This window comes from Pseudophryne corroboree, unplaced genomic scaffold (assembly GCF_028390025.1).
Source record: "Pseudophryne corroboree isolate aPseCor3 unplaced genomic scaffold, aPseCor3.hap2 scaffold_316, whole genome shotgun sequence".
Taxonomy (NCBI): domain Eukaryota; kingdom Metazoa; phylum Chordata; class Amphibia; order Anura; family Myobatrachidae; genus Pseudophryne; species Pseudophryne corroboree.
Genome location: NW_026969839.1, coordinates 274538 through 296600, shown reverse-complemented (window position 1 = coordinate 296600; position 22063 = coordinate 274538). Strand labels below are relative to the sequence as shown.

General features: G+C 47.3%; 14 non-coding genes and 2 pseudogenes across 14 annotated transcripts; 10 read left to right on the top strand and 6 right to left on the bottom strand.

Moving 5' to 3' along the window:
* The first annotated feature begins 63 nt into the window (after positions 1-63).
* On the top strand, positions 64-179 carry LOC135017582 (U5 spliceosomal RNA). Its single transcript, XR_010215379.1, has one exon. It is a non-coding gene; the product is annotated as a U5 spliceosomal RNA (small nuclear RNA).
* A 275-nt stretch (positions 180-454) lies between these two features.
* Positions 455-570, top strand: LOC135017576 (U5 spliceosomal RNA). Its single transcript, XR_010215374.1, has one exon. It is a non-coding gene; the product is annotated as a U5 spliceosomal RNA (small nuclear RNA).
* Positions 571-844: 274 nt separating this feature from the next.
* LOC135017566 (U5 spliceosomal RNA) lies at positions 845-960 on the top strand. The gene has a single exon (XR_010215364.1). It is a non-coding gene; the product is annotated as a U5 spliceosomal RNA (small nuclear RNA).
* A 275-nt stretch (positions 961-1235) lies between these two features.
* LOC135017590 (U5 spliceosomal RNA) lies at positions 1236-1351 on the top strand. The gene has a single exon (XR_010215387.1). It is a non-coding gene; the product is annotated as a U5 spliceosomal RNA (small nuclear RNA).
* Positions 1352-8096: 6745 nt separating this feature from the next.
* On the top strand, positions 8097-8260 carry LOC135017449 (U1 spliceosomal RNA). The gene has a single exon (XR_010215270.1). It is a non-coding gene; the product is annotated as a U1 spliceosomal RNA (small nuclear RNA).
* Positions 8261-8412: 152 nt separating this feature from the next.
* LOC135017445 (U1 spliceosomal RNA) lies at positions 8413-8554 on the top strand (annotated as a pseudogene).
* Positions 8555-9246: 692 nt separating this feature from the next.
* LOC135017416 (U1 spliceosomal RNA) lies at positions 9247-9410 on the top strand. Its single transcript, XR_010215241.1, has one exon. It is a non-coding gene; the product is annotated as a U1 spliceosomal RNA (small nuclear RNA).
* A 152-nt stretch (positions 9411-9562) lies between these two features.
* On the top strand, positions 9563-9704 carry LOC135017511 (U1 spliceosomal RNA; annotated as a pseudogene).
* A 693-nt stretch (positions 9705-10397) lies between these two features.
* On the top strand, positions 10398-10561 carry LOC135017271 (U1 spliceosomal RNA). The gene has a single exon (XR_010215101.1). It is a non-coding gene; the product is annotated as a U1 spliceosomal RNA (small nuclear RNA).
* Positions 10562-13864: 3303 nt separating this feature from the next.
* Positions 13865-14027, bottom strand: LOC135017524 (U1 spliceosomal RNA). The gene has a single exon (XR_010215335.1). It is a non-coding gene; the product is annotated as a U1 spliceosomal RNA (small nuclear RNA).
* Positions 14028-14179: 152 nt separating this feature from the next.
* Positions 14180-14343, bottom strand: LOC135017369 (U1 spliceosomal RNA). The gene has a single exon (XR_010215197.1). It is a non-coding gene; the product is annotated as a U1 spliceosomal RNA (small nuclear RNA).
* Positions 14344-15017: 674 nt separating this feature from the next.
* On the bottom strand, positions 15018-15173 carry LOC135017556 (U1 spliceosomal RNA). The gene has a single exon (XR_010215354.1). It is a non-coding gene; the product is annotated as a U1 spliceosomal RNA (small nuclear RNA).
* A 757-nt stretch (positions 15174-15930) lies between these two features.
* Positions 15931-16094, top strand: LOC135017270 (U1 spliceosomal RNA). Its single transcript, XR_010215100.1, has one exon. It is a non-coding gene; the product is annotated as a U1 spliceosomal RNA (small nuclear RNA).
* Positions 16095-19397: 3303 nt separating this feature from the next.
* On the bottom strand, positions 19398-19560 carry LOC135017523 (U1 spliceosomal RNA). Its single transcript, XR_010215334.1, has one exon. It is a non-coding gene; the product is annotated as a U1 spliceosomal RNA (small nuclear RNA).
* Positions 19561-19712: 152 nt separating this feature from the next.
* Positions 19713-19876, bottom strand: LOC135017378 (U1 spliceosomal RNA). Its single transcript, XR_010215207.1, has one exon. It is a non-coding gene; the product is annotated as a U1 spliceosomal RNA (small nuclear RNA).
* Positions 19877-20550: 674 nt separating this feature from the next.
* LOC135017557 (U1 spliceosomal RNA) lies at positions 20551-20706 on the bottom strand. Its single transcript, XR_010215355.1, has one exon. It is a non-coding gene; the product is annotated as a U1 spliceosomal RNA (small nuclear RNA).
* Positions 20707-22063: the final 1357 nt, after the last annotated feature.

Sequence of the window (22063 nt, the reverse complement as noted above, 5' to 3'; positions counted from 1 at the left end):
GCTCACTTTGAGCTGAATGAGGACTGCTGGCATGGCACTCAGGCGACAGGTGGAATCTTGGTCATGTTCTGGTTTCTCTTCAGAACGAACAAATCTTTCGCCTTTTACTAAAGATTTCCGTGGAGAGGAGCAAAACTGAGTTTTATCTCAATTTTTGCATGCCCCATCTTATTGTGATTTTATTTTATCGGTTTAAAGATAGAACGAGTGTGCTTTAATGTAAGCTCATTTGCATAGAAATGACAGTAAATGTTTGTTTCTTTTCAAACAGTACTTTCTTGACCACACTAATTGCTTGAAAGATCTGGGAGCACATGGAAAAGAGTACAAACCATGTTTATAGCAAGGGGAAGCCTGGTGAGAAATCTGCTTTCTTTCTTTCAAATTGGGTGCTCACTTTGAGCTGAATGAGGATTGCTGGCATGGCACTCAGGCGACAGGTGGAATCTTGGTCATGCTCTGGTTTCTCTTCAAAACGAACAGATCTTTCGCCTTTTACTAAAGATTTCCGTGGAGAGGAGCAAAACTGAGTTTTATCTCAATTTTTGCATGCTCCGTCTTATTGGGGTTTCTTTTATCGGTTTAAAGATAGAACGAGTGTGCTTTAATGTAAGCTCATTTGCATAGAAATGACAGTAAATGTTTGTTTCTTTTCAAACAGAACTTTCTTGACTATACTAATTGCTTGAAAGATCTGGGAGCACATGGAAAAGAGTACAAACCATGTTTATAGCAAGGGGAAGCCTGGTGAGAAATCTGCTTTCTTTCTTTCAAATTGGGTGCTCACTTTGAGCTGAATGAGGACTGCTGGCATGGCACTCAGGCGACAGGTGGAATCTTGGTCATGTTCTGGTTTCTCTTCAGAACGAACAAATCTTTCGCCTTTTACTAAAGATTTCCGTGGAGAGGAGCAAAACTGAGTTTTATCTCAATTTTTGCATGCCCCATCTTATTGGGGTTTTATTTTATCGGTTTAAAGATAGAACGAGTGTGCTTTAATGTAAGCTCATTTGCATAGAAATGACAGTAAATGTTTGTTTCTTTTCAAACAGAACTTTCTTGACCACACTAATTGCTTGAAAGATCTGGGAGCACATGGAAAAGAGTACAAACCATGTTTATAGCAAGGGGAAGCCTGGTGAGAAATCTGCTTTCTTTCATTCAAATTGGGTGCTCACTTTCAGCTGAATGAGAACTGCTGGCATGGCACTCAGGCGACAGGTGGAATCTTGGTCATGCTCTGGTTTCTCTTCAGAACTAACAAATATTTCGCCTTTTATTAAAGATTTCCGTGGAGAGGAGCAAAACTGAGTTTTATCTCAATTTTTGCATGCCCCATATTATTGGGGTTTCTTTTATCAGTTTAAAGACAGAACGAGTGTGCTTTCTTGTTAGCTTTAATGTAAGTTTATTTGCATAACAATGACAGTAAATGTTGTTTCTTTTCAAACAGAACTTTCTTGACCATGCTACTTGCTTAAAGGTCTGGGAGCACATGGAAAACAGTACAAACCATGCAGTATCACAAGAGCCTTTATTTGATCTTTCATGAAGATAGAGCAGAATTGAGGACACGTCAACAATTTCTGCCGAAGGTGGTTCATCTTTCCACATGGTGCCTTTGGCCACTGACACCTTCGTTGAGTCAAAGTCTCTGGCTGTGGTCAGAACTTTGAAAATGTATGTCACCAGAACGGTTCAGATTAGGAAAACAGAGGCTCTGTTTGTCCTGTATGCTCCCAACAGGATTTGGTGTCCTGCTTCCATGCAGACCATTATGCGCTGGATCTGTGGTAAGATTCAGCATGCTCGTTCCACGGCAGGATTGCCGTTACTGAAGTAGGTGAAGACCCATTCTACTAGAAAGGTGGGTTCATCCTTGGCAGCTGGTCGGGGAGTCTCGACATTGCAACTTTGCCGAGCAGCTATTTAGTAAACACTTTTGCTAAGTTTTACAAGTTTGATACCTTGGCTGATGATAACCTTAAGTTGGGTCATTCGGTGCTGCAGAGTCGTACGCACTCTCCCACCCGTTCAAGAGCTTTGGTATAACCCCATGGTTCTTAATGTGACCCCAGCATCCTCTAGGTCGTATGAGAAAATAGGATTTTAATACCTACCGGTAAATCCTTTTCTCTTAGTCTGTAGAGGATGCTGGGCACCCGTCCCAGTCCATACTGTGTCTGCAGTTATTACTTGTGGTTATACACATGTTGTGTTATGGTTCTGGTCAGCTTTTTGCTGCAATTGTTCATGCCGTTGGCTTGTGTTCTGTTGAATGCCACGTTCTGCGGCATGTTTAAGGTGTGAGCTGGTAAGATGCTCACCTTAGTTTAACAATAAATCCTTTCCTCGAAATGTCCGTCTCCCTGGGCACAGTTCCTATAACTGGAGTCTGGAGGAGGGGCATAGAGGGAGGAGCCAGTTCACACCCTTTGAAAGTCTTAAAGTGCCCATGTCTCTTGCGGATCCCGTCTATACCCCATGGTTCTTAATGTGACCCCAGCATCCTCTACGGACTAAGAGAAAAGAATGCCCTTGCGCACTATCCTGACTTCTCCTCCCGTCTGCTTACTTTGTGCCTTCCAACGCACAATGCGAACTACAGGTGGTGCTGCAGGGCCCACACCCTTTTACTTGCCTTACAGAACAGCTCTGGAGCTGTTACAGTGCCCAGCTGCTGCAAGAAATCAGCTTGAATGCTTCAGGGGATGGGGCATGGCCAACATGAGCCCCACACCAAAGGAGGGTGGGGGTGTTTAATGTGAACTAGGGGTCATCCAAGCACTGCAAAAGGCCGCCATGCCCTGCATGCCCCTTTTCTCTTTTCATATGCAGATGAGGGTTCCAGTCAACTTTGGCCCACTGCTTGGATAACATCACCGTATGCAAATCCGTCTGCTGCAGACCTTCCCCCAGGAATGCTTGTACTAGTTGTTGCATATGGTGCTTCAGTATTAGGCAGCCTTCCGCCCTCCCATGTTCATCTGAAAAGATGTGGTCTCCCTGCAGTTGTTGTCCCCAGACGAGAGTTCCCTTGTGCTTCCTCAGTTGAATCTCCTTAACTTGACGGGGGAGGTGCTGCCCGAGCAGCCCTCCCCAGCCCTATCCCAACTCATATTTATTTTGCATATGAGATCTCTTGATCATGAAGATTGTTCTCACAGGGTGAGGTTCATCCATTATATTTTAAAATAGGAAGGTACGAATTACATATTTGAATTGCATCTATGTGCTGGATTCAAATGTCCCCCCCCCCCTTCCTTTCTCAATTGTGCCCGTCAGCAGCTATTCTAAGGTTGCTGCCAATGGGTGTGACACATTAATTTCTTCTGTGGGGTACACTGGACTCCACAAGGATTCACATTGGGGTGTAGAGTAGGATCTTGATCTGAGGCACCAACCGGCTCAAAGCTTTTGACTGTTCCCAAGAAGCTCAGTGCATTCTCCTCTATAACCCCGCTTCCATGAACAGGGAGCTCAGTTTGTAGTTGGTGCCTTCAGTAGCAGGCCAATTAACAGGGGCCTGCCTCAGGCAGCCTATTCTTAGCTATTAATTTTGACAAGAAAAGAAGAACTTGTTTTATGAGAATCTACAAGGGCTGCAGCAGGCTAGGTCTAATAGACATCTTTACTGCAGCTTCATCACTCCCAGCGGCGCTGTATACTCCCGTGCCCTGGTTGCTGGGTCACTGCAGCGGAGGCTCCGGTTTCATCCTAAGGTCAGTCACACACACACCACCCTTCCGGATCACGAGGCCGCTGCTGAAGGGGAGCGAGGCCGTAGGGGGTGGGCCGTGTGCGCACTGCGGTGGACACTGATTACTGGGCAGCCGCTCCACTAGCCACCAGGTACAGTTAAGGAGCACAGGTCTGGGGGTTTTTCTCCTATATTAACCCAATTTTGTACTGCCCGCAGCGCATTGTGATAGGTAATAGGGCCTGATTCAGGTTGGATTGCAATCACAATAAGCGATCCAACTGCAAAAATTGCTAAGAGCATACGCATGTGCCTGCATTTTCTGCGGCACCCCGCAGAGAATGTGATCGCCTCTGCCTGTCAATCGGGGCGGGGAAGGGGGGGAGAGGTGGGTCAGCAACACTCCATTTCCAAGTCAGGGATGGAGCGGTGCGGGGGCAAGGCTTCAAAATGGGGTCTGCAACGGAGGAGACACAGGGGGCGTGGTCACAGCGACTGTATGACATCACATTCAGCCGCTGTGATCACAAAAATGGTGGCGGCTTCCTGCGCGCACATACAGTCTGCACCAGCAGGAGCCTACACCATTTTTTATGATCACGCTGAACTGCAGTGCGACTGCAATTACAGCATGGTCAAGAAGGGAGGCGTCATGCTGGGTGGCCATGCCCTGTCACTTTGCAGGAGCCAGCACCGCTCACACACTAGTCCCCGGGTGCAGCCCCCAACCCCCGGGACACCCGGAGCAACAAAATGTAGATTCAGGCCACCAGGCCACGCCCCTACCTATGAAACCATGCCTCCTTTTTACCATTGCACTGCTTATCTGCGCGCACTGCATTACAATCTCCCTCGCCACCTCTCTGGGTGTCACCAGTGATAGTGACACCTCTGCCATGCTTGTAGCAGCTGGTCCTAAGATCTACGCCTCAAACCCTGAGTGTTTGCCCTTGTGACTTGTTGATCATCATAGCGAAGCAGATGCTTACAGAAAACTGCAGGGGCTTAGATTGAAAATAAAAAAATTGATAGGGTATAAGGTAGAGAGGAGCGGGTTCGGTTCTCCGAGAACCGAATTCCCCACGAACTCCACGTGGTTTACACTGGTCCGAGGCAGGCTCGGTTGTTCCCGCCTGACTCGGAAAACCTGAACAAGGGAAAATGTCATCATCCCGCTGTCGGATTCTCGCGAGATTCGGATTCCATATAAAGAGCTGCGCGTTGCTGCCATTTTTACTCGTGCATTGAAGAGAGAGCGGAGAGGACGTGGCTATGTTCTCTCAGTGGAAATCTCAATATCAGTGCTCAGTATCAGTGGTTACTTATTGCTGCTCAGTAATACTAGTAGTGTGTCTCTCCTGCTCAGTGTCAGTTCTCAGTAGTATCCTCATCAGTGCTCAGTATCACTGTTCATTGTCTTGTGCTGCATTGTGTTGCTCAGCATAATACAGTACATTACTAATAGTCCAGTGCTGCATCTTGCTGCTCAGTGTCAGTTCTAGTATCCTCATCAGTGCTCACTATCACTGCTCATTGCATTGTGGTGTTCTGTATACTACAATAACATAGTAATATAGTAACATAGTTTTTGAGGTTGAATAGAGGCAAATTGCCCATCGTGTTCAACCTGTTTTAAGTTGTGATGATTCTACATACTTGCTGAATAATGTTTTATGACTAGTTAGCTACTATAACTCATGTTACCCCCGGATTAACCATGTTGATATTTTAAGTATTATAACCTTGGATAGCTTTTTCATTCAGAAATGTATCCATTCCTTTTTTAAATCCAATTACAGAGTCCGCCATTACCACCTTCCCTGGCAGGGAATTCCACATCCTGATTGCCCTAACAGTGAAGAAACCTTTCCTCCATTGCGTTCTGAACTTTCCTCCAGTCGCAGCGAGTGACCACGTGTTCTTTTAATAAATAATTCCTCTGATAACTCTTTGTTATGTATCTTTACATATTTGAAGATATTAATAATATCTCCTCTTAGGCACCTCTTTTCTAGTGTATAAATATTCAGCCTAGTAAGTCTTTCCTTATAGTCCAGTACTTTAAGGCCTTTAATCAATTTAGTCTTCAGGATCTCTGACACTTCCATGAGCAGCAGAGTAGTGCAATGGAAGCATGCTGGGCCCATAACCCAGAGGTCGATTGATCGAAACTATCCTCTGCTATGTGCATTTTTTTTTTTATAATTAAAGTAATCAAAAACTGGGATTGATATTTTGGCACTTTTATTTTTACTTAAAGTACAATAACTTTTATCATTTTAATTTGTTTTAATAGTATATTGACAGCATTGTTTTCTTTAAAAAATCCACTTAATTTTCTTTACCCTATTACTGAAATGGTAATTGACAAAAACAAACTACATTGTCACCAGAAGAGCAATGCAAAATGTACAAGTGATATATGAAAATCATCTTCCATCTTGAATTTCAATGATGCATTGGGACAACAATTTGTGAGAAACATCTTCACCCATAAAGAAAGATTTTCTTAATTCCTTACCTGTGTGCTGATTAGATATCACCTTGTTTTCACATTAAACAGACTTCCCCATGAGGAAGCAGCAAGGATGCAGTGACGTTTCCTGGTGTCAACCTGTATTATTTCAGTAGACATTGAAATGAGGATGCATCTTTGATGCCTTTCCAATGAAGCAAGTTTAATTCAGTAATAGGTGAAAAACCATTCCTACAAAGGTGTTAATCAGAGACTTGGCTTTGTGGACACTTTTCAGAGAGCAAATTTGTTAGCATAAACATAAAATCAGAAAATGAAGAGCTGTTTAATCACTCAATTGGACTTTTCTGCCAGCATAATTTTTTTTCTCTGCAACTCACTGCTAAATTGTGCTTCCTAGCTGTTTTTTTATAAAATCACTTAATCAAATCTAACTCTGATTACATCAGAGAAGGCCAGGTACCCTACACCATAAGGGGGGTTTTTGAAATTTTGACTTGTCTACTTAAAGATCACCAAAATCTGATTACAAGGTCAATTACATCCCTGGGTGGGATTGAACCACCAACCTTTTGGTTAATAGCCAAACATGCTAACCGATTGCGCCACAGAGACACCTTGCAAAAGTCAATACTGACAAAGGCTAATAAGCATTCATCTAGAACGTTTCCTAGAAAAACTTTAAAAAGTCAATAATCTGGAGAATTTTTGTAAGAAACACATTGGTACTTTCCCATGATGAGTGAGTGCTTCAGGATTTCTTGCACTTACATGGGCTATTAACCAAAAGGTTGGTGGTTCAATCCCACCCAGGGATGTAATTGACCTTGTCATCAGATTTTGGTGATCTTTAAGTAGACAAGTCAAAATTTCAAACCCCCTCTTATGGTGTAGGGTACCTGGCCTTCTCTGACGTAATCAGAGTTAGATTTAATTAAGTGATTTTATAAAAAAACAGCTAGGAAGCACAATTTAGCAGTGGGTTGCAGAGAAAAAAATAACATTTTAAACCTACCGGTAATTTTTTTTTCTCGTAGTCCGTAGAGGATGATGGGGACTCCGTAAGGACCATGGGGGATAGACGGGCTCCGCAGCAGACATGGGCACTTTAAGAAAGACTTTAGATCTGGGTGTGCACTGGCTCCTCCCTCTATGCCCCTCCTCCATACCTCAGTTAGAGAAACTGTGCCCAGAGGAGACGGACAGTACGAGGAAAGGATTTTTGTTAATCCAAGGTCAAGATTCATACCAGCCACACCAATCACACCGTATAACTTGTGATATACTACCCAGTTAACAGTATGAAAACAACATAGCATCAGTCCAAGACCGATGAAAACTAACATATAACCCTTATGTAAGCAATAACTATATACAAGTCTTGCAGAAGTAGACCGCACTTGGGACGGGCACCCAGCATCCTCTACGGACTACGAGAAAAAGATTTACCGGTAGGTTTAAAATCTTATTTTCTCTTACGTCCTAGAGGATGCTGGGGACTCCGTAAGGACCATGGGGATTATACCAAAGCTCCCAAACGGGCAGGAGAGTGCGGATGACTTTGCAGCACCGATTGAGCAAACAGGAGGTCCTCCTCAGCCAGGGTATCAAACTTATAGAACTTTGCAAAGGTGTTTGAACCAACTTTGACCCACTGCTTGGATGACATCACCATATGCAAATCCATCTGCGGCAGGCCTTCCCCCAGGAATGCTTGCACTAGTTGTTGCATTTGGTTTGTTGTTTGGGGGTGCTTCAGTATTAGGCAGCCTTCTGCCCTCCCATGTTCATCTGAAAATATGTGTTCTCCCTGCAGTTGTTGTCCCCAGATGAGAGTTCCCTTGTGCTGCCTCAGTTGAATCTCCTTTACTTGACAGAGATGTGCCTGAGCAGCGGCCCTCCCCAGCCCTATCCCAAATCATACTTATTTTGCATAGGAGATACCATGGTCATGAAGATTGTTCTCCCAGGGTTAGGTTATTTCATTGCATTCTGGGTATGCTGACCCCTGTGATTTCCCCAAATGTGGGAAACTCAACTGCATTATTTGTGGTAGTGGGGGACTGTGTTTGTGCTTTCCTCTGGTCAGCTCTGGTAAAAGTCAGATTTCTTTGTCTCAGATCTTCCTCTAGCCTTGTTCTTCTTTCGAGAGTTCCCTTGTGCTGCCTCAGTTGGATCTCCTTCACTTGACAGGGGGGTGCCCGAGCAGCGACCCTCCCCAGCTCTAGCCCAACTCCTACTTACCTGCCAGGTGAGATACTATGATCATGAAGATGCTTCTCCCAGGGCAAGGCTCACCCATTGCACTCTGGGTGTGCTGCCCCTGCGATTTCCCCAAATGTGGGAAACTTGACTGCATAATTTGTGTTTCCCCTGGTCGGCTCTCATATAATTCAGATCTCTTTGTCTCAGGTCTCTCTCCAGCCTAGTTTGCTGTCTGTTTCCACTTCTTTTTTCTTGAGCCCCTCCCTTCTATACCCTTGTGCACTATCCTGACTTCTCCCGTCTGCTTACTTTGTGCCTTCCAACGCACAATACAAACTACAGGTAGTGCTGCAGGGCCCACACCCTTTTACTTGCTTTACAGAGCAGCTCTGGAGCTGTTACAGTGCCCAGCTGCTGCAAGAAATCAGCTTGAATGCTTCAGGGGCTGGGGCATAGCCAACATGAGCCCCACACCGAAGGAGGGTGGAGGTGTTTAATGCGAACTAGGGGTCATCCAAGCGCCGCAAAAGGCCGCCATGCCCTGCACACCCCTTTATTCTTTTCATATGCAGACGAGGGTTGAAGCCAACTTTGACCCACTGCTTGGATGACATCACCATATTCAAATCCATCTGCTGCAGGCCTTCCCCCAGGAATGCTTGCACTAGTTGTTGCATTTGGTTTGTTGTTTGGGGGTGCTTCAGTATTAGGCAGCCTTCTGCCCTCCCATGTTCATCTGAAAATATGTGTTCTCCCTGCAGTTGTTGTCCCCAGATGAGAGTTCCCTTGTGCTGCCTCAGTTGAATCTCCTTTACTTGACAGAGATGTGCCTGAGCAGCGGCCCTCCCCAGCCCTATCCCAAATCATACTTATTTTGCATAGGAGATACCATGGTCATGAAGATTGTTCTCCCAGGGTTAGGTTCATTCATTGCATTCTGGGTATGCTGACCCCTGTGATTTCCCCAAATGTGGGAAACTCAACTGCATTATTTGTGGTAGTGGGGGACTGTGTTTGTGCTTTCCTCTGGTCAGCTCTGGTAAAAGTCAGATTTCTTTGTCTCAGATCTTCCTCTAGCCTTGTTCTTCTTTCGAGAGTTCCCTTGTGCTGCCTCAGTTGGATCTCCTTCACTTGACAGGGGGGTGCCCGAGCAGCGACCCTCCCCAGCTCTAGCCCAACTCCTACTTACCTGCCAGGTGAGATACTATGATCATGAAGATGCTTCTCCCAGGGCAAGGCTCACCCATTGCACTCTGGCTGTGCTGCCCCTGCGATTTCCCCAAATGTGGGAAACTTGACTGCATAATTTGTGTTTCCCCTGGTCGGCTCTCATATAATTCAGATCTCTTTGTCTCAGGTCTCTCTCCAGCCCTAGTTTGCTGTCTGTTTCCACTTCTTTTTTCTTGAGCCCCTCCCTTCTATACCCTTGTGCACTATCCTGACTTCTCCCATCTGCTTACTTTGTGCCTTCCAACGCACAATGCAAACTACAGGTAGTGCTGCAGGGCCCACACCCTTTTACTTGCTTTACAGAGCAGCTCTGGAGCTGTTACAGTGCCCAGCTGCTGCAAGAAATCAGCTTGAATGCTTCAGGGGCTGGGGCATAGCCAACATGAGCCCCACACCGAAGGAGGGTGGAGGTGTTTAATGCGAACTAGGGGTCATCAAAGCGCCGCAAAAGGCCGCCATGCCCTGCACACCCCTTTTTTCTTTTCATATGCAGACGAGGGTTGAAGCCAACTTTGACCCACTGCTTGGATGACATCACCATATGCAAATCCATCTGCTGCAGGCCTTCCCCCAGGAATGCTTGCACTAGTAGTTGCATTTGGTTCGTTGTTTGGGGGTGCTTCAGTTTTAGGCAGCCTTCTGCCCTCCCATGTTCATCTGAAAATATGTGTTCTCCCTGCACTTGTTGTCCCCAGATGAGAGTTCCCTTGTGCTGCCTCAGTTGAATCTCCTTTACTTGACAGAGATGTGCCTGAGCAGCGGCCCTCCCCAGCCCTATCCCAAATCATACTTATTTTGCATAGGAGATACCTTGGTCATGAAGATTGTTCTCCCAGGGTGAGGTTCATTCATTGCATTCTGGGTATGCTGACCCCTGTGATTTCCCCAAATGTGGGAAACTCGACTGCATTATTTGTGGTAGTGGGGGACTGTGTTTGTGCTTTCCTCTGGTCAGCTCTGGTAAAAGTCAGATTTCTTTGTCTCAGATCTTCCTCTAGCCTTGTTCTTCTTTCGAGAGTTCCCTTGTGCTGCCTCAGTTGGATCTCCTTCACTTGACAGGGGGTGCCCAAGCAGCAATCCTCCACAGCTCTAGCCCAACTCCTACTTACCTGCCAGGTGAGATACTATGATCTTCACTGTTAGGGCAATCAGGATGTGGAATTCCCTGCCAGGGAAGGTGGTAATGGCGGACTCTGTAATTGGATTTAAAAAAGGAATGGATACATTTCTGAATGAAAAAGCTATCCAAGGTTATAATACTTAAAATATCAACATGGTTAATCCGGGGGTAACATGAGTTGTAGTAGTTAACTAGTCATAAAACATTATTCAGCAAGTATGTAGAATCATCACAACTTAAAACAGGTTGAACACGATGGGCAATTTGCCTCTTTTCAACCTCAAAAACTATATTACTATATGTTACTATATTACTATGTTACTGTAGTATACAGAACACCACAATGTAATGAGCAGTGATAGTGAGCACTGATGAGGATACTAGAACTGACACTGAGCAGCAAGATGCAGCACTGGACTATTACTAATGTACTGTAGTATGCTGAGCACCACAATGCAGCACAAGACAATGAGCAGTGATACTGAGCACTGATGAGGATACTACTGAGAACTGACACTGAGCAGGAGAGACACACTACTAGTATTACTGAGCAGCAATAAGTAACCACTGATACTGAGCACTGATATTGAGATTTCCACTGAGAGAACATAGCCACGTCCTCTCCGCTCCCTCTTCAATGCACGAGTAAAAATGGCGGCAACGCGCAGCTCTTTATATGAAATCCGAATCTCGCGAGAATCCGACAGCGGGATGATGACATTTTCCCTTGTTCAGGTTTTCCGAGTCAGGCGGGAACAACCGAGCCTGCCTCGGACCAGTGTAAACCACGTGGAGTTCGTGGGGAATTCGGTTCTCGGAGAACCGAACCCGCTCCTCTCTACCTTATACCCATATATTTTTTTATTTTCAATCTAAGCCCCTGCAGTTTTCTGTAAGCATCTGCTTCGCTATGATGATCAACAAGTCACAAGGGCAAACACTCAGGGCTTGAGGCGTAGATCTTAGGACCAGCTGCTACAAGCATGGCAGAGGTGTCACTATCACTGGTGACACCCAGAGAGGTGGCGAAGGAGATTGTAATGCAGTGCGCGCAGATAAGCAGCGCAATGGTAAAAAGGAGGCATGGTTTCATAGGTAGGGGCGTGGCCTGGTGGCCTGAATCTACATTTTGTTGCTCCGGGTGTCCCGGGGGTTGGGGGCTGCACCCGGGGACTAGTGTGTGAGCGGTGCTGGCTCCTGCACAGTGACAGGACATGGCCACCCAGCATGACGCCTCCCTTCTTGACCAATCTGTAATTGCAGTCGCACTGCAGTTCAGCGTGATCATAAAAAATGGTGTAGCCTCCTGCTGGTGCAGACTGTATGTGCGCGCAGGAAGCCGCCACCATTTTTGTGATCACAGCGGCTGAATGTGATGTCATACAGCCGCTGTGACCACGCCCCCTGTGTCTCCTCCGTTGCAGACCCCATTTTGAAGCCTTGCCCCCGCACCGCTCCATCCCTGACTTGGAAATGGAGTGTTGCTGACCCCCCTCTCCCCCCCTGCCCCGATTGACAGGCAGAGGCGATCGCATTCTCTGCGGGGTGCCGCAGAAAATGCAGGCACATGCGTATGCTCTTAGCAATTTTTGCAGTTGGATCGCTTACTGTGATTGCAATCCAACCTGAATCAGGCCCTATTACCTATCACAATGCGCTGCGGGCAGTACAAAATTGGTTTAATATGGGAGAAAAAAACCCCAGACCTGTGCTCCTTAACTGTACCTGGTGGCTCGGGAGCGGCTGCCCAGTAATCAGTGTCCACGCCAGTGCGCACACGGTCCACCCCCTACGGCCACGCTCCCCTTCATCAGCGGCCTCGTGATCCGGAAGGGCGGTGCGTGTGTGACTGACCTTAGGAAGAAACCGGAGCCTCCGCTGCAGTGACCCAGCAACCAGGGCACGGGAGTATACAGCGCCGCTGGGAGTGATGAAGCTGCAGTAAAGATGTCTATTAGACCTAGCCTGCTGCAGCCCTTGTAGATTCTCATAAAAAAAGTTCTTATTTTCTTGTCAAAATTAATAGCTAAGAATAGGCTGCCTGAGGCAGGCCCCTGTTAAGTGGCCTGCTACTGAAGGCACCAACTACAAACTGAGCTCCCTGTTCATGGAAGCGGGGTTATAGAGGAGAATGCGCTGAGCATCTTGGGAACAGTCAAAAGCTTTGAGCCGGTTGGTGCCTCAGATCAAGATCCTACTCTACACCCCAATGTGAATCCTTGTGGAGTCCAGTGTACCCCACAGAAGAAATTAATGTGTCACACCCATTGGCAGCAACCTTAGAATAGCTGCTGACGGGCACAATTGAGAAAGGAAGGGGGGGGGACATTTGAATCCAGCACATAGATGCAATTCAAATATGTAATTTGAACCTTCCTATTTTAAAATATAATGGATGAACTTCACCCTGTGATAACAATCTTCATGATATAGAGATCTCATATGCAAAATAAGTATGAGTTGGGATAGGGCTGGGGAGGGTGGCTGCTCGGGCAAGCCCCTCCCCCGTCAAGTTAAGGAGATTCAACTGAGGAAGCACAAGGGAACTCTCGTCTGGGGACAACAACTGCAGGGAGACCACATTTTTTCAGATGAACATGGGAGGGCGGAAGGCTGCCTAATACTGAAGCACCATCAAATATCAAACCATATGCAATAACTAGTACAAGCATTCCTGGGGGAAGGTCTGCAGGAGACGAATTTGCATACGGTGATGTCATCCAAGCAGTGGGCCAAAGTTGGCTGGAACCCTCATCTGCATATGAAAAGAGAAAAGGGTTATGCAGGGCATGGCGGCCTTTTGCGGCGCTTGGATGACCCCTAGTTCGCATTAAACACCTCCACCCTCCTTCGGTGTGGGGCTCATGTTGGCTATGCCCCAGCCCCTGAAGCATTCAAGCTGATTTCTTGCAGCAGCTGGGCACTGTAACAGCTCCAGAGCTGCTCTGTAAGGCAAATAAAAGGGTGTGGGCCCTGCAGCACTACCTGTAGTTCGCATTGTGCGTTGGAAGGCACAAAGTAAGCAGACGGGAGAAGTCAGGATAGTGCGCAAGGGCATAGAAGGGAGCGGCTCAAGAAAAGAGAAGTGGAAACAGACAGCAAACTAGGCTGGAGAGAGACCTGAGACAAAGAGATCTGAATTATACGAGAGCCGACCAGGGGAAACACAAATTATGCAGTCAAGTTTCCCATATTTGGGGAAATCGCAGGGGCAGCACACCCAGAGTGCAATGGTTGAGCCTTGCCCTGGGAGAAGCACCTTCAAGATCATAGTATCTCACCTGGCAGGTAAGTAGGAGTTGGGCTAGAGCTGGGGAGGGTCGCTGCTCGGGCACCCCCCTGTCAAGTGAAGGAGATCCAACTGAGGCAGCACAATGGAACTCTCGAAAGAAGAACAAGGCTAGAGGAAGATCTGAGACAAAGAAATCTGACTTTTACCAGAGCTGACCAGCGGAAAACACAAACACAGTCCCCAACTACCACAAATAATGCAGGCGAGTTTCCCACATTTGGGTAAATCACAGGGGTCAGCATACCCAGAATGCAATGAATGAACCTCACCCTGGGTGAACAATTTTCATGACCATGGTGTCTCCTATGCAAAATAAGTATGATTTGGGATAGGGCTGGGGAGGGCCGCTGCTCAGGCACATCTCTGTCAAGTAAAGGAGATTCAACTGAGGCAGCACAAGGGAACTCTCATATGGGGACAACAACTGCAGGGAGAACACATATTTTCAGATGAACATGGGAGGGCAGAAGGCTGCCTAATACTGAAGCACCCCCAAACAACAAACCAAATGCAACAACTAGTGCAAGCATTCCTGGGGGAAGGCCTGCAGCAGATGGATTTGCATATGGTGATGTTATCCAAGCAGTGGGTCAAAGTTGGCTTCAACCCTCATCTGCATATGAAAAGAGAAAAGGGGCGTGCAGGGCATGGCGGCCTTTTGCGGTGCTTGGATGACCCCTAGATCGCATTAAACACCCCCACCCTCCTTTGGTGTGGGGCTCATGTTGGCCATGCCCCATCCCATGAAGCATTCAAGTTGATTTCTTGCAGCAGCTGGGCACTGTAACAGCTCCAGAGCTGCTCTGTAAGGCAAGTAAAAGGGTGTGGGCCCTGCAGCACTACCTGTAGTTTGCATTGTGCATTGGAAGGCACAAAGTAAGCAGACGGGAGGAGAAGTCAGGATAGTGCACAAGGGTATAGAAGGGAGGGGCTCAAGAAAAAAGAAGTGGAAACAGAGAGCAAACTAGGCTGGAGAGAGACCTGAGACAAAGAGATCTGAATTATACGAGAGCCGACCAGAGGAAACACAAATTATGCAGTCAAGTGTCCCACATTTGGGGAAATCGTAGGAGCAGCACACCCAGTGTGCAATGGGTGAGCCTTGCCCTGGGAGAAGCACCTTCCTGATTATAGTATCTCACCTGGGTGTGCTGCCCCTGCGATTTCCCCAAATGTGGGAAACTTGACTGCATAATTTGTGTTTCCCCTGGTCGGCTCTCATATAATTCAGATCTCTTTGTCTCAGGTCTCTCTCCAGCCTAGTTTGCTGTCTGTTTCCACTTCTTTTTTCTTGAGCCCCTCCCTTCTATACCCTTGTGGAATATCCTGACTTCTCCTCCTGTCTGCTTACTTTGTGCCTTCCAATGCACAATGCAAACTACAGGTAGTGCTGCAGGGCCCACACCCTTTTACTTGCCTTACAGAGCAGCTCTGAAGCTGTTACAGTGCCAAGCTGCTGCAAGAAATCAGCTTGAATGCTTCAGGGGCTGGGGCATGGCCAACATGAGCCCCACACCGAAGGAGGGTGGGGGTGTTTAATGCGAACTAAGGGTCATCCAAGCGCCGCAAAAGGCCGCCATGCCCTGCATACCCCTTTTCTCTTTTCATATGCAGATGAGGGTTCCAGCCAACTTTGGCCCACTGCTTGGATGACATCACTATATGCATATCCGTCTTCTGCAGACCTTCCCCCAGGAATGCTTGTACTAGTTGTTGCATTTGGTTTGTTGTTTGGGGGTGCTTCAGTATTAGGCAGCCTTCTGCCCTCCCATGTTCATCTGAAAATATGTGTTCTCACTGCACTTGTTGTCCCCAGATGAGAGTTCCCTTGTGCTGCCTCAGTTGAATCTCCTTTACTTGACAGAGATGTGCCTGAGCAGCGGCCCTCCCCAGCCCTATCCCAAATCATACTTATTTTGCATAGGAGATACCTTGGTCATGAAGATTGTTCTCCCAGGGTGAGGTTCATTCATTGCATTCTGGGTATGCTGACCCCTGTGATTTCCCCAAATGTGGGAAACTCGACTGCATTATTTGTGGTAGTGGGGGACTGTGTTTGTGCTTTCCTCTGGTCAGCTCTGGTAAAAGTCAGATTTCTTTGTCTCAGATCTTCCTCTAGCCTTGTTCTTCTTTCGAGAGTTCCCTTGTGCTGCCTCAGTTGGATCTCCTTCACTTGACAGGGGGTGCCCAAGCAGCAATCCTCCACAGCTCTAGCCCAACTCCTACTTACCTGCCAGGTGAGATACTATGATCTTCACTGTTAGGGCAATCAGGATGTGGAATTCCCTGCCAGGGAAGGTGGTAATGGCGGACTCTGTAATTGGATTTAAAAAAGGAATGGATACATTTCTGAATGAAAAAGCTATCCAAGGTTATAATACTTAAAATATCAACATGGTTAATCCGGGGGTAACATGAGTTGTAGTAGTTAACTAGTCATAAAACATTATTCAGCAAGTATGTAGAATCATCACAACTTAAAACAGGTTGAACACGATGGGCAATTTGCCTCTTTTCAACCTCAAAAACTATATTACTATATGTTACTATATTACTATGTTACTGTAGTATACAGAACACCACAATGTAATGAGCAGTGATAGTGAGCACTGATGAGGATACTAGAACTGACACTGAGCAGCAAGATGCAGCACTGGACTATTACTAATGTACTGTAGTATGCTGAGCACCACAATGCAGCACAAGACAATGAGCAGTGATACTGAGCACTGATGAGGATACTACTGAGAACTGACACTGAGCAGGAGAGACACACTACTAGTATTACTGAGCAGCAATAAGTAACCACTGATACTGAGCACTGATATTGAGATTTCCACTGAGAGAACATAGCCACGTCCTCTCCGCTCCCTCTTCAATGCACGAGTAAAAATGGCGGCAACGCGCAGCTCTTTATATGAAATCCGAATCTCGCGAGAATCCGACAGCGGGATGATGACATTTTCCCTTGTTCAGGTTTTCCGAGTCAGGCGGGAACAACCGAGCCTGCCTCGGACCAGTGTAAACCACGTGGAGTTCGTGGGGAATTCGGTTCTCGGAGAACCGAACCCGCTCCTCTCTACCTTATACCCATATATTTTTTTATTTTCAATCTAAGCCCCTGCAGTTTTCTGTAAGCATCTGCTTCGCTATGATGATCAACAAGTCACAAGGGCAAACACTCAGGGCTTGAGGCGTAGATCTTAGGACCAGCTGCTACAAGCATGGCAGAGGTGTCACTATCACTGGTGACACCCAGAGAGGTGGCGAAGGAGATTGTAATGCAGTGCGCGCAGATAAGCAGCGCAATGGTAAAAAGGAGGCATGGTTTCATAGGTAGGGGCGTGGCCTGGTGGCCTGAATCTACATTTTGTTGCTCCGGGTGTCCCGGGGGTTGGGGGCTGCACCCGGGGACTAGTGTGTGAGCGGTGCTGGCTCCTGCACAGTGACAGGACATGGCCACCCAGCATGACGCCTCCCTTCTTGACCAATCTGTAATTGCAGTCGCACTGCAGTTCAGCGTGATCATAAAAAATGGTGTAGCCTCCTGCTGGTGCAGACTGTATGTGCGCGCAGGAAGCCGCCACCATTTTTGTGATCACAGCGGCTGAATGTGATGTCATACAGCCGCTGTGACCACGCCCCCTGTGTCTCCTCCGTTGCAGACCCCATTTTGAAGCCTTGCCCCCGCACCGCTCCATCCCTGACTTGGAAATGGAGTGTTGCTGACCCCCCTCTCCCCCCCTGCCCCGATTGACAGGCAGAGGCGATCGCATTCTCTGCGGGGTGCCGCAGAAAATGCAGGCACATGCGTATGCTCTTAGCAATTTTTGCAGTTGGATCGCTTACTGTGATTGCAATCCAACCTGAATCAGGCCCTATTACCTATCACAATGCGCTGCGGGCAGTACAAAATTGGTTTAATATGGGAGAAAAAACCCCAGACCTGTGCTCCTTAACTGTACCTGGTGGCTCGTGGAGCGGCTGCCCAGTAATCAGTGTCCACGCCAGTGCGCACACGGTCCACCCCCTACGGCCACGCTCCCCTTCATCAGCGGCCTCGTGATCCGGAAGGGCGGTGCGTGTGTGACTGACCTTAGGAAGAAACCGGAGCCTCCGCTGCAGTGACCCAGCAACCAGGGCACGGGAGTATACAGCGCCGCTGGGAGTGATGAAGCTGCAGTAAAGATGTCTATTAGACCTAGCCTGCTGCAGCCCTTGTAGATTCTCATAAAAAAAGTTCTTATTTTCTTGTCAAAATTAATAGCTAAGAATAGGCTGCCTGAGGCAGGCCCCTGTTAAGTGGCCTGCTACTGAAGGCACCAACTACAAACTGAGCTCCCTGTTCATGGAAGCGGGGTTATAGAGGAGAATGCGCTGAGCATCTTGGGAACAGTCAAAAGCTTTGAGCCGGTTGGTGCCTCAGATCAAGATCCTACTCTACACCCCAATGTGAATCCTTGTGGAGTCCAGTGTACCCCACAGAAGAAATTAATGTGTCACACCCATTGGCAGCAACCTTAGAATAGCTGCTGACGGGCACAATTGAGAAAGGAAGGGGGGGGGACATTTGAATCCAGCACATAGATGCAATTCAAATATGTAATTTGAACCTTCCTATTTTAAAATATAATGGATGAACTTCACCCTGTGATAACAATCTTCATGATATAGAGATCTCATATGCAAAATAAGTATGAGTTGGGATAGGGCTGGGGAGGGTGGCTGCTCGGGCAAGCCCCTCCCCCGTCAAGTTAAGGAGATTCAACTGAGGAAGCACAAGGGAACTCTCGTCTGGGGACAACAACTGCAGGGAGACCACATTTTTTCAGATGAACATGGGAGGGCGGAAGGCTGCCTAATACTGAAGCACCATCAAATATCAAACCATATGCAATAACTAGTACAAGCATTCCTGGGGGAAGGTCTGCAGGAGACAAATTTGCATACGGTGATGTCATCCAAGCAGTGGGCCAAAGTTGGCTGGAACCCTCATCTGCATATGAAAAGAGAAAAGGGTTATGCAGGGCATGGCGGCCTTTTGCGGCGCTTGGATGACCCCTAGTTCGCATTAAACACCTCCACCCTCCTTCGGTGTGGGGCTCATGTTGGCTATGCCCCAGCCCCTGAAGCATTCAAGCTGATTTCTTGCAGCAGCTGGGCACTGTAACAGCTCTAGAGCTGCTCTGTAAGGCAAATAAAAGGGTGTGGGCCCTGCAGCACTACCTGTAGTTCGCATTGTGCGTTGGAAGGCACAAAGTAAGCAGACGGGAGAAGTCAGGATAGTGCGCAAGGGCATAGAAGGGAGCGGCTCAAGAAAAGAGAAGTGGAAACAGACAGCAAACTAGGCTGGAGAGAGACCTGAGACAAAGAGATCTGAATTATACGAGAGCCGACCAGGGGAAACACAAATTATGCAGTCAAGTTTCCCATATTTGGGGAAATCGCAGGGGCAGCACACCCAGAGTGCAATGGTTGAGCCTTGCCCTGGGAGAAGCACCTTCAAGATCATAGTATCTCACCTGGCAGGTAAGTAGGAGTTGGGCTAGAGCTGGGGAGGGTCGCTGCTCGGGCACCCCCCTGTCAAGTGAAGGAGATCCAACTGAGGCAGCACAATGGAACTCTCGAAAGAAGAACAAGGCTAGAGGAAGATCTGAGACAAAGAAATCTGACTTTTACCAGAGCTGACCAGCGGAAAACACAAACACAGTCCCCAACTACCACAAATAATGCAGGCGAGTTTCCCACATTTGGGTAAATCACAGGGGTCAGCATACCCAGAATGCAATGAATGAACCTCACCCTGGGTGAACAATTATCATGACCATGGTGTCTCCTATGCAAAATAAGTATGATTTGGGATAGGGCTGGGGAGGGCCGCTGCTCAGGCACATCTCTGTCAAGTAAAGGAGATTCAACTGAGGCAGCACAAGGGAACTCTCATATGGGGACAACAACTGCAGGGAGAACACATATTTTCAGATGAACATGGGAGGGCAGAAGGCTGCCTAATACTGAAGCACCCCCAAACAACAAACCAAATGCAACAACTAGTGCAAGCATTCCTGGGGGAAGGCCTGCAGCAGATGGATTTGCATATGGTGATGTTATCCAAGCAGTGGGTCAAAGTTGGCTTCAACCCTCATCTGCATATGAAAAGAGAAAAGGGGCGTGCAGGGCATGGCGGCCTTTTGTGGTGCTTGGATGACCCCTAGATCGCATTAAACACCCCCACCCTCCTTTGGTGTGGGGCTCATGTTGGCCATGCCCCATCCCATGAAGCATTCAAGTTGATTTCTTGCAGCAGCTGGGCACTGTAACAGCTCCAGAGCTGCTCTGTAAGGCAAGTAAAAGGGTGTGGGCCCTGCAGCACTACCTGTAGTTTGCATTGTGCATTGGAAGGCACAAAGTAAGCAGACGGGAGGAGAAGTCAGGATAGTGCACAAGGGTATAGAAGGGAGGGGCTCAAGAAAAAAGAAGTGGAAACAGAGAGCAAACTAGGCTGGAGAGAGACCTGAGACAAAGAGATCTGAATTATACGAGAGCCGACCAGAGGAAACACAAATTATGCAGTCAAGTGTCCCACATTTGGGGAAATCGTAGGAGCAGCACACCCAGTGTACAATGGGTGAGCCTTGCCCTGGGAGAAGCACCTTCCTGATTATAGTATCTCACCTGGGTGTGCTGCCCCTGCGATTTCCCCAAATGTGGGAAACTTGACTGCATAATTTGTGTTTCCCCTGGTCGGCTCTCATATAATTCAGATCTCTTTGTCTCAGGTCTCTCTCCAGCCTAGTTTGCTGTCTGTTTCCACTTCTTTTTTCTTGAGCCCCTCCCTTCTATACCCTTGTGGAATATCCTGACTTCTCCTCCTGTCTGCTTACTTTGTGCCTTCCAATGCACAATGCAAACTACAGGTAGTGCTGCAGGGCCCACACCCTTTTACTTGCCTTACAGAGCAGCTCTGAAGCTGTTACAGTGCCAAGCTGCTGCAAGAAATCAGCTTGAATGCTTCAGGGGCTGGGGCATGGCCAACATGAGCCCCACACCGAAGGAGGGTGGGGGTGTTTAATGCGAACTAAGGGTCATCCAAGCGCCGCAAAAGGCCGCCATGCCCTGCATACCCCTTTTCTCTTTTCATATGCAGATGAGGGTTCCAGCCAACTTTGGCCCACTGCTTGGATGACATCACTATATGCATATCCGTCTTCTGCAGACCTTCCCCCAGGAATGCTTGTACTAGTTGTTGCATTTGGTTTGTTGTTTGGGGGTGCTTCAGTATTAGGCAGCCTTCTGCCCTCCCATGTTCATCTGAAAATATGTGTTCTCACTGCAGTTGTTGTCCCCAGATGAGAGTTCCCTTGTGCTGCCTCAGTTGAATCTCCTTTACTCTAAAACTTGTAAAACTTAGCAAAAGTGTTTACTAAATAGCTGCTCGGCAAAGTTGCAATGCCGAGACTCCCCGACCAGCTGCCCAGGATGAACCCACCTTTCTAGTAGAATGGGTCTTCACCTAATTCAGTAACGGCAATCCTGCCGTGGAATGAGCATGCTGAATCTTACCACAGATCCAGCGCATAATTGTCTACATGGAAGCAGGACACCCAATCCTGTTGGGAGCATACAGGACAAACAGAGCCTCTGTTTTCCTAATCTGAACCGTTCTGGTGACATAAATTTTCAAAGTTCTGACCACAGCCAGAGACTTTGACTCAACGAAGGTGTCAGTGGCCAAAGGCACCATGTGGAAAGATGAACCACCTTCGGCAGAAATAGTTGACGTGTCCTCAATTCTGCTCTATCTTCATGAAATATCAAATAAAGGCTCTTGTGATACTGCATGGTTTGTACTGTTTTCCATGTGCTCCCAGATCTTTCAAGCAAGAAGCATGGTCAAGAAAGTTCTGTTTGAAAAGAAACAACATTTACTGTCATTGTTATAGAATTTGGGAGAAAAAACAAGAAGAAATCTGCACTGTTGACGCACTGGACAGAATGAATGAATCATAAAATATAACCTTTATTAAGTATGTATTAAAA